This window comes from Mastomys coucha, chromosome X (genome assembly GCF_008632895.1).
Source record: "Mastomys coucha isolate ucsf_1 chromosome X, UCSF_Mcou_1, whole genome shotgun sequence".
Taxonomy (NCBI): Eukaryota; Metazoa; Chordata; class Mammalia; order Rodentia; family Muridae; genus Mastomys; species Mastomys coucha.
The window spans coordinates 68,723,765-68,735,052 of NC_045030.1; the positions used below are offsets into that span (position 1 = coordinate 68,723,765).

An 11,288-nucleotide genomic window follows, 5' to 3' on the forward strand; every position below is an offset into this window, starting at 1 on the left:
TATGGGACTGTTTAGATGCTTTATTTGATCCTGATATAACTTTGGTATTTGGTATCTGTCTAGAAAAATGTCCATTTCACCCATATTTTCCAATTTAGTTGAGTATCAACTTTTGTATCAGCATCTGATGATGTTTTGAATTTCCATGGTTTCCATTGTTTGGTCTCCCTTTTCATTTCTAATTTTATTAATTTGGATACAGCCTCTATGCCTTCTGGTTAGTATGGCTAAGGGTATATGTATCTTGTTGATTTTCTCAAAGAACCAGCTCCTGGTTTGGTTGATTCTTTGTATAGTTCTTTGTGTTTCCACTTGGTTGATTTCACCCCTAAGTTTGATTATTCCCTGTTGTCTACTTCTCTTGGGTGTATTTGCTTCTTTTTGTTCTAGACCTTTCAGGTGTACTGTCAAGCTGCTAGTGTAAGCTCTCTTCAGTTTCTTTTGGAGGCACTCAGAGCTATGAGTTTTCCTCTTACCACTGCATTCATTGTGTCCCATAAGTTTTGGTATGGTATGTCTTCATTTTCATTAAATTCTAAAAAGTCTTTAATTTCTTTCTTTATTTCTTCCTAGACAAAGTTATCATTGAGTAGAGCATTATTCAGTTTCCATGTGTATATTTGTTTTCTGTTGTTTTTGTTCGAATTTAAGACCAGCTTTAGTAAGTGGTGATATGATGGGATGCATGGGATTATTTCAGTCTTCTTGTATCTTGAAGCTTGTTTTGTAGCCAATTATATGGTAAATTTTGGAGAAGGTACCATGAGGTGCTGAGAAGAAAATATATTAATTTGCTTTAGGATGAAATGTTCTATAAATATCTGTTAGATCCATTTGGTTCATAATTTCTGTTAGTTTTGCTGTGTCTCTGTTTAATTTCTGTTTCCTCTCCCACTATTACTGTATGGTGAGATGTGTGCTTTGAGCTTTAGTAAAGTTTCTTTTATGAAAGTGGGTGCCCTTGCATTTGGAGCATAGATGGTAAGAATTGAGAGTTCATCTTGGTAGATTTTTTTCTTATCCTTTTTGATAACTTTTTGTTGAAAGTTGATTTTATTTGATATTAGAATGACTACTCCAGCTTGTTTCTTGGGATCATTTACTTAGAAAATTGTATTCCATTTTTTTACTCCGAGGTAGTGTCTGCCTTTGTCACTGGAGTGGTTTTCTTATATGCAGCAGAATGTTGTGCCCTGTTTACATACCCTGTCTGGTAGTCTATGTCTTTTTATTGGGGAATTGAGCCCACTGATGTTAGGAGATATTAAGGAAATGTGATTGTTACTCTCTGTTTTTTGTTTTGTTTTGTTTTGTTTTTTTGTTTTGTTTTGTTTTGGTTAGAGGTGGCATTATGTTTGTATGTGAATCTTCTTTTGGATTTGTTGAAAGATTACCTTCTTGCTATTTCTAGGGTGTAGTTTCCCTACCTATGTTGATATTTTCCATCTATTATCCTTTGTAGGGCTGGATTTGTAGAAAGATATTGTGTAAATTTGGTTTTGTCATGGAATATCTTGTTTTCTCCATTTATGGTAATTGAGAGTTTTGCTGGGTATAGTAGCCTAGGCTGGCATTTGTGTTCTTGTAGGATCTGTATGACATCTGCCCAGGATCTTCTAGCTTTCATAGTCTCTGGTGAGAAGTCTGGCATAATTCTGATAGGCCTGCCTTTATATGTTACTTGACTTTTTTTCCTTTACTGTTTTTAATATTGTTTCTTTATTTAATATATTTATTGCTTTGATTATTATATGACAGGAGCAATTTCTTTTCTGGTCCAAAGTATTTGGAGTTCTGTAGGCTTCTTGTATGTTCATAGGCATCTCTTTCTTTAGGTTGGGTAAATTTTCTTCTATAATTTTGTTGAAGATATTTACTGGCCCTTTAAGTTGGAAGTCTTCATTCTCTTCTATATCTATTATCCTTAGGTTTGGTCTTCTCATTGTGTTTTGGATTTTCTGAATGTTTTGGGTTAGGAGCTTTTTGCATTTTGCATTTTCTTTGACTGTTGTGTCAATGTTTTCTATGGTATCTTCTGCCCCTGAGATTCTCTCTTCTATCTCTTGTATTCTGTTGGTGATGCTTGCATTTATGATTCCTGATCTCTTGCCTAGGTTTTCTATCTCCGAGGTTGTCTCCCTTTATGACTTCTTTATTTTTTCTACTTCCATTTTTAGAATTTGAATGTTTTTGTTTCTTTTCTTTGCCTGTTTGATTGTGTTCTCCTGAAATTCTTTAAGGGATTCTTGTATCTTTTTTTAAGGGCTCCTCTCCAATCTGTTTACCTGTCTTCTCCTATATTCCTTTAAGGGAGTTATTTATATCCTTCTTAAAGTCCTCCATCATCCTCATGAGATGAGACTTTAAATACAAATCTTGCTTTTCCAGTGTGATGGTGTATCCAGAACTTGATATGGTGGGAAAATTGGGTTCTGATGATGCCAAGTAACCTTGGTTTCTATTGCTTCTGTTCTTAAACTTGCCTCCTGCCATCTGATTATCTCTAGTGCTACCTATCCTTGCTATATCTCACTGGAGCCTGTTCTTCCTATAATCCTGGTTGAATCAGAACTCCTCAGAATCCAGCTGTCTCTATGATCTTGTGTTTCCGGGATCCTGTGATCCTGAGATTCTGGGTGTGTCACAGTTCCTGGGAGTCAAGCTGCCTCTGAGACCCTGAGATGTGGTTTTACCAAGCTCCTGGGATCCTGGGATCCTAAGCGCCTGGGAGGGGAGCCTTCTCTGGGGGCTGTGGGGCTGGCTGCCAAGATTGTGCCCAAGGTAGACTGGAGCAGACTGGAAGGAACCAGAGCCACTGGTCAGGCAGGGTTTCTGCATCCCTGGATCCTGCCAGTCCCAGTTACTCCCAGTGGTGTTGGAACAGATGCTGTGTTCTACTGACTGCTGATCCTAAGATTCTGGTCATGCTCTTGTCTTTATTTTTATTTCTTATTATTTTGTACAGTACATTCCAAAGGCTGCTTCTCCTCTCTCCACTACTCCAATGCCCTACATACACAACACTTCCCCTCTCCCCAGACCTACAGATGCAGAGACCCACAGCCAAGTACGAGGTGGAGTGTGGGGAACTCTGCAAAAGTAAGGGAGGAAGGATTGTTTGAGCCACAGGAGTCAAAGATACTATAAGAAAATAGCCTACAGAATCAACTGAGAAGGGCTCATTGGGGTTCTCAGAGACAGAACTGACAATCAGGGAACCTGCATGCTCTACAATAAGTAGGTCCTCTGTGTATATATTAGAGTTCTGCAGCTAGGGTTTTTTTGTGGGACTCCTAACAGTGTTAATGCTCATATCTCTGATGGTTTTGCATGCACATGGGACTCTGTTCATCCTAGTGGCTTGCCTCACCTAGCCTTGATATAAGAGTTTTTACCTATTATTGAATCTTGTTATGCCACTATCAGTTGATATCCCAGGGAGGCCTGCTCTCTTCTGCGGGGAAGTTGAATGGCTAACCAATGGCTGATCTAACTTGAAGCCCATACCAGGAGAAGAAGCCCATGCCAGACACTTCCTGGATGTTTAACAATCAGAAGCTGAATGGCCTAGAGAACTATGGTAGATCCAGACATGCCTGGCCAAAATGTCAATAAAGTGATTCCTAGTGATATTCTAATATACTCATAGATTGGTGCCTGGCTGAATTGTCATCAGAGAGGCTTCCTCTGCCAGCTGATGAAAGCAAACCACACATTCTTAAACAATGTCTTAAAATCAGGCAAACAAAAACAAACAAAAATTAAAGATAAGTTAGAATATACCCAGAGTTGAATGAAAGTAAAAACATTTCATATCTTTTCAACCTTCCTAATGCTGCAACATTTTAACAAAGTTCTTCATGTTTTAATGACTTTAACCATAAAATTATTTTGATTGTTACTTCATAACAGTAACTTTGCTAGTATTATGAATTATAAGGTAAATATCAGTATTTTCTGATAGTCTTATGTGACCCCTGTGTAAGGGTCACTTGACCACCAAAGGAGTTACAACCCATAGGTTTAGAACAACTTCCCTAGTAAGATGTGTTATTTATTTTATTTATTATTATTAGTTCATTTTTAAATAGATATTATCTTTATTTATATTTCAAATGGTATCTCCTCTCCTGGTTTCCCCTCTGAAAAAACAAACAAACAAACAAAAAAAAACCCTGTTCGCTCCCCCCTCCCCATGCTAACAAACCCATCCTGGCCCTGGAATGCCTGTACACTGGGGCAAAGAACCATCACAGGACCAAGGGCCTCTCCTCCCTTTGATAACCAACTCCACCATCCTCTGCTACATATGGAGCTGGAGCCATGAGTCATACCATGTGTACTCTTTGCTTGGTGGTTTAGCCCCTGGGAGGTCTGAGGGTACTAGGTTAGTTCAAATTGTTGTTCATCCTAAGGGGCTGCAAACCCTTCAGATCCTTGGGTTCATTTTCTAGCACCTTCATTGGAGAAACTGTACTCAATCCAATGGATGGCTGTGATCCTCTACTTCTGTATTAGTCAGGCACTGTCAGAGCCTCTCAGGAGACAGCTATATCAGGCTACTGTCAGCCAGCACTAGCTGGCATCCACAATAGTGTCTGGGTTTGATGATTAAATATGGAAAGGATTCCCAGCTGGAGCAGTCTCTGGATTGTCCTTCCTTCAGTCTCTGCTCCATAGTTTATCTCTGCAACTCCTTCCATGGGTATTTTGTTCCCCCTTTGAAGAAGGAACAAAGTATCAACACTTTGGTCTTCCTTCTTCTTGGATTTCTTGTGGTTTGTGGAATGTATTTTGGGCATTCTGAGCTTCTGGGCTAATATCCACTCATCAGAGAGTGCATACCATGTGTGTTCTTTTATGATTGGGTTACCTCACTCAAGATGATATTCTCCAGATCCATCCATTTCCATAAGAATTTCATAAATTCATTGTTTTTAATAGCTGAGTAGTAGTCCCTTGTGCACATGTACCACATTTTCTGTATCCATTCCTCTGTTGAGGCACATCTGGGTTGTTTCCAACTTTTGGCTATTATAAATTAGGCTGAGATGAACACAGTGGAGCATGTGTCCTTATTACATGTTGGAGCATCTTCTGGGTATATGCCCAGGAATGGTATAGCTGGGTCCTCTGGTAGTACTATGTCCAATTCTCTGAGGAACTGTCAAACTGATTTCCAGAGTGGTTGTACCAGCTTGCAATCCCACCAGCAATGAAGGAATGTTCCTCTTTTTCCACAACCTCACCAGCATCTGCTGTCACTTGAGTTTTTTATCCTAGCCATTTTGACTGGTGTGAAGTAGAATCCCAGTGTTGTTTTGATTTGCATTTCCCTGATAACTAAGGATGTTGAACATTTCTTTAGGTGCTTCTCAGCCATTTGGTATTCCTTAGTTGAGAATTCTTTGTTTAGTCTGTACCCTGTTTTCTAATAGGATTATTTGATTCTCTGGAGTCTAACTTCTTGAGTTCTTTGTATATATTGGAAATTAGCCCTCTATCAGATATAGGATTGATAAAGATCTTTTTCCAATCTGTTGGATACCAGTTTGTATTATTGATGGTGTCCTTTGCTTTACAGAAGCTTTGTAATTTCATGAGGTCCCATTTGTTGATTCTTGACCATAGAGCATAAACTATTGATGTTCTCTTCAGGTAATTTTCCTCTGTGTCCATGTGTTCGAGGCTCTTCCCCACTTTTTTTTTTCTATTAGTTTCAGTGTATCTGGTTTTATGTGGTGGTCCTTGATCCACTTGTACTTGAGCTTTGTACAAGGAAATAGGAATGGATCGATTTGCATTCTTCTACATGCTAACCACCAGTTGAGCTACCACTATTTGTTGAAAATACTGTCTTTTTTCTACTGGATGGTTTTAGATCCTTTGTCAAAGATCAAGTGGCCATAGGTTTGTGGGTTCATTTCTTGGTTTTCAATTCTATTCCATTCATCCACCTACCTGTCACTGTACCAATACCATGCAGTTTTTATCACAATTGCTCTGTAGTACAGCTGAAGGTCAGGGATGGTGATTCCACCCAAGGTTCTTTTATTGTTGAGAATTTTTTTCACTATTCTAGGTTTTTTGTTATTTCAGATGAATTTGCAAATTGCTCTTTCCAAGTCTGTGAAGGTTTGAGTTGGAATTTTGATAGGGATTGCATTGAATCTTTAGAATACTAAGGATGAAATTGAAAATTCTAAAACACATTAAAATGAGAAACTGAATCAATTGTCCAACACTTCCGTACAAGTAAATGCCTAATATTACATAACTTAATTGAAAAAGTATACAATTAAACTATTATTATAGACTTAACAGTAATCTTTCTCAAGTTTGTTCAAAAAATCTAAATAAAATCATATTAACCTATTCTATAAAGTCTAAAAATCAAAGACCAAATATTTAAATGACTACTGCTATAAAATAATAGCATATTGTGGGATGTCATTGAATATTATATTTAAAGGGAGCATTACCAAATTCAAGCAGAGAAATATAATATTGGTTTATCAAAAGATATACATCTATATAACATGATATATACATACAAGGTCATCTGTATTGCTTTAGAGAAAACTGTTTGACAAAATTTTAACAGCTTTAATTTGATATAATTATGCTGAAAGCAGGAACAAAATCTAACTTTTAAATCATGATGCAAGGCATAAGATTTATTTCACAGAGACACGTGCAACAAAGGACCAAAAACTCTGTGGCAAATAAGAGGAACTTGGCATCAACATGACTTTTACAGTGTAACATCATGATTTGTAAAATGTTACTTAAAGTTCTTAAAGACTATAAAGTAAAGGAAAATTTATTCCCTTTCACACCCTTGGTTTTTTGTGGTTCATATATGCACATGTAGCTAGACATGTATTTGTATGTATGGAGTTCATATATACATACACTTTAATAGAGGTAAGTGATCTTAAGTGATTAAAAGAAGGAAGGGAATGAACAGTATAATATGATATATGTTAATAAGTAGTATGAAGAAGGAATAGGGTTTGGTTTTTATGGGGTTGGAAAGGACAAAGTCTCTCTGACAAAATAAAATACACAAAAAATCCAAACATCCTCACAGATTAATCTATTCATGTCTCTAAGGGAAATGCATCATGCTGAAGGCAAGTGTTCTGCAAGGGCTCTGAGAAAGAAAATCATTAGTCATATTTGAATAGCAGCAAAAAGGCAGTTTGCTTTTAGTAATTGTAAGTTGTGAATAAAGCAGTGATAGAAGATAAGGTGAAAATTTTCAGTAGAAGCTATTTACATTCAACTCCAATCCATATCCTTCAGAGGTATGAAAGAATTGATCTATGAGGTCTGTGCAATTTTATCTTATGGGCAAGACATGGTAATAGCACACATAAACTTACAACAGCTATGATTGCCTGCCTAGGGCCTACACAGTGCTAAACCCATAATAATTCAGCCACAGATGAAGAAGGGATTCACTGCTATCTGCATTACTGAGAGGAGATAACAGCATTCTAAACCTTCTGAACAAATAATGATGAGATGAGATAAAGTTGTTGCCTTCAGTGGTATAGCCACACCTTTCCGGGAATAGATTAACACTTATGCCACATGAGTTGCCCTAGTTCAGTGGTTCACAATAGAAAAAAAGACAAAAACAAAACAAAAGACATCAAGGTTGGCACAGTAGCTTTGGGACAAGATCATAGGGATAGGTAAGGCTGGAAGAAAGAAAGATGAAGGATGAGAGTGAACCAAAAATAAATTATATACATGTATAAATTTGTGAAAGAACAATATAATAAATATTTAAGGAGTATCATGGACTTTTGTTTGATTTAGAGGAATGACAGTATCTTCTTTGTAAATTAAGAATGGAGGAAAATCCAATGAAACAGGTACTACTTATTTTCATTAGGGACTTTGAGAAGCCTATTATTGGTGGTATATATAAAAATCCATTTTGTATATTCAGGTTTCCAGACTCACTGCTGGATTGGTTGTGGTGTATTAAGCAAGTAATGGAATCAAGAATGACACTTACTCATTTTGTAAAAGTAACTGAAAAATTGGAATTGAATTTAATGGCATAGTGTATCTCCAAAATGAACCTTGCAATTACTGATAGCTTATTTTTCTGTGATTTCTGCCATTTATTTTCATAGATTATGACTTGGATTCTAGTAATACTGTGTTGCCTTGCTGATGATGAATAAGCTATTATCTATTCCCCATCACTGAGGGAAAACTTTGACTATCTTTTACATGCTTGGATGTGATGTTGACACTTCAGGAAATCTTGAGTCCATTATAATATTATCACAATGATTAAAAACATATTTGTTATAATAACAGGTCTACATGTATCAAGACTATAGAAGAAAACAGGTGATACCTGGAAGTCTCCCTTATCCCGGGAATGCAATGATGGCAGCATGCATACTATATCTTCTTTAACTTAGTCATTCATAAACATTGAGGTGCTATATGTTGAAGGGAGATGGTTCATTTATCCTATAATTGGACACTGAGTGATTTTTTTCTTTGTCTCTGAATTAATATTAAATACTGTTAAGTGGGAAAGAACCTTAAAATATGGTAACAATAGGTTTAGAAAAAGAATTGGAGTTTTTATTTTTATGCATTACAATGGACATAGCAATTGGATATCTACCTAGAGATGCAGAGTAGACAGTTATGTGTGAGACCATGGAATTATTTTTAAAAATGGGAGATACATATAAGTTCTACAAACATAAGCCCATATATGCAATTCCATCACTTAGCTTTAAGTAGAGCTAGAAGAGTACATAAGTTCAAAGAATGCATTAGTATTTTCACCATTTAGAGTACTTACTTTCTGTTAAATAGATAAGATTTAAAAACATTGATAATTAAAGTAGGGAAAATAGACAAGATGAAGATATCCTGAAAGCTAAGATCACTTGAGTGTACAAATAGAAAACAGTGCATAAAAAGAACAAACTGGGTCTAGACATCAATTCTTCTAGTATATACAAATCTACACTCTTGGAAAACTAGAATATTTTATTCATGACTGCAAAGGTGTCAGGGTGTGATGTTTTGTCTATGATGAGTTAATCTTAAAGTCATATTGTCCTGACCAAAAAGAGGAAAAGAGAATATGAGATTATCTCAAGTCAGTAGAATCATCTTTAGAGCTACAGTGGAACTATTTTCGGTGATACTTCCTGGACCCATAGCTTTGCTGATGACCTGTTATCTTCATGATTTCTTGTTATTTAGAGCCATAATAACCCTCCATACCCAGCTAATGGCTTTTGCTTCAAACTGAGGAGATAACTTAGTAAAATGTCTTCTTTGTATGCATAAGGATCTAATTAAAAAAAAAAGCTGGGTGTACTGACCTGTACTTGTAATCACAGCACAGAGCAGATAGAGACAGGCTGTATTAGCTACTTCTCTGTTGTGATAAAAAGACATCGCAGACACTATTGTGGATGCCAAGAAGTGCATGCTGACAGAAGAGTGATATAGCTGTCTCCTGAGAGGCTCTGCCAGAGCCTGACATATACAGAGGCTCACAGCCAACCATTGGATTGAGCACGGCGCCCTTAATGGAGGAGTTAGCGAAAGGACTGAAGGAGCTGAAGGGGATTAGCAACCCATAGAAAGAGCAACAGTACCAACTAACCAGGCTCCACAGAGCTCCCAGGGACTAAACCACCAACCAAAGGGTACACATGGAGAGACTCATGGCTCCAGCTGCATATGTAGCAGAGGATGGCCTAGTCAGTCATCAGTGGGAGGAGAGGCCCTTGGTTCTGTGAAGGCTTAATGCCCCTGTGTATGGGAATGCCAGGGTGCGGAGGCCAGAGAGGGTGGGTGGGTAGGGGCACACCCTCATAGAAGCAAGGGGACTGGGGTGGGATGGAAGTTTCTGGGGGAGGAATCGGTAAAGGGGATAAAATTTGAAATGTAAATAAATAAAATATCCAATAAAATAATAAATAAATAAATAAATAAATAAATAAATAGAAACTTGGAGGAATATGGAAACTGCTGCCTCTGGCACCTTGACTAGGCCTGTACAGGGCCTTTTGTAGCCCATGGCTGGCTTGGAGCAACAGCCGCGTGGAGGAGGGAGGATGGCGACCTGGACACAGACAAGGCAGCAGTGCCCTTGCAGGACACAGAGCTAGCCCTGGCTGGCATCAACATGCTTCTCAACAACCACTTCAGGGAGTTGGATCAACTTTTCAAACAATACAGAAATCATAGTCCATTAGTGAGTTTTGGAGCCATCTTCATCTGCTTTTTGAACACCATGATGACATTTGAGAAGAAAATGGAGTAGGCGTGCGATGACTTAAAGACTATGGACAGCTGTGTGAGAGTAAAGAGGCTGGAGTAATCGAAACAATTAAGAATAAAATTAAGTATACTGTAGCTGTCCTCAGACACACCAGAAAAGGGCGTCAGATCTCATTATGGGTGGTTGTGAGCCACCATGTAGTTGCTGGGATTTGAACTCGTGACCTTTGGAAGAGCAGTAGGCAGAAGCAGGCAGATTTCTGAGTTTGAAGCTAACCTGGTCTACAGAGTGAGTTCCAGGACAACCAGGGCTATACTGAGAAACCCTGTCTCAAAAAAAAATTTGTTGATGCCCAGAAATCTACCCCCTCAATGGTCAACCAACTTCAGAGGCAAATCATTATGGCTGACTGCCAGGTTTATTTGGTTGTTCTTTGCTTTGTGAAATAAGAGTTGTCATTGGCCTACATAAAAAGTAGGTGGATCCTTAGGAAAGCCTGGAAGATTTAGAATAAGTGCTATGTGGTCATCAACATCCCTCATGAGCACTATCAGAAAAAGTTGACATAAGATCCTTTATTTTCTGATGCTGCAAATGATAACCACATTGTAGCTAAAGGGGTGACTGAGGAGTCCCTCAGCATACTGAAAGATTTGGATATGGCCCTTTTCACCTTTGCATACCCATGGTGCTCCCAAACCTCCTCAAAATCATCAACCTGCTGGGGTTTTCTGGAGACCACCTATAGGTCCTTTCTTCACTGACTTATGCAAGTGAAAGTAAGGACAAGAAGGCCTCTTTAGCTACATTAGCCCTGCTGTGGTCTGCCCATTCTTTGCCTTGGACAGCAAAAACAACCAAGGGGGCTCAATGAACCTGAGGCAATTCTTCTCAGAAAGGTGACTGCTTACCCAAACTCTTCCCTCTTCATGTTTTTCCAGGGAGGAATCCAGCGGTTAGAGCATCAAATCAACAGTGCCTCGACTTCTTTCCACACTGCTAT

The 11,288-nt window shown here is 38.0% G+C and overlaps 1 pseudogene; it reads left to right on the forward strand.

The window, feature by feature from the left end:
- The first annotated feature begins 10,079 nt into the window (after positions 1-10,079).
- LOC116095986 overlaps positions 10,080-11,288 on the forward strand; it is a 2,374-nt pseudogene continuing 1,165 nt past the window's right edge.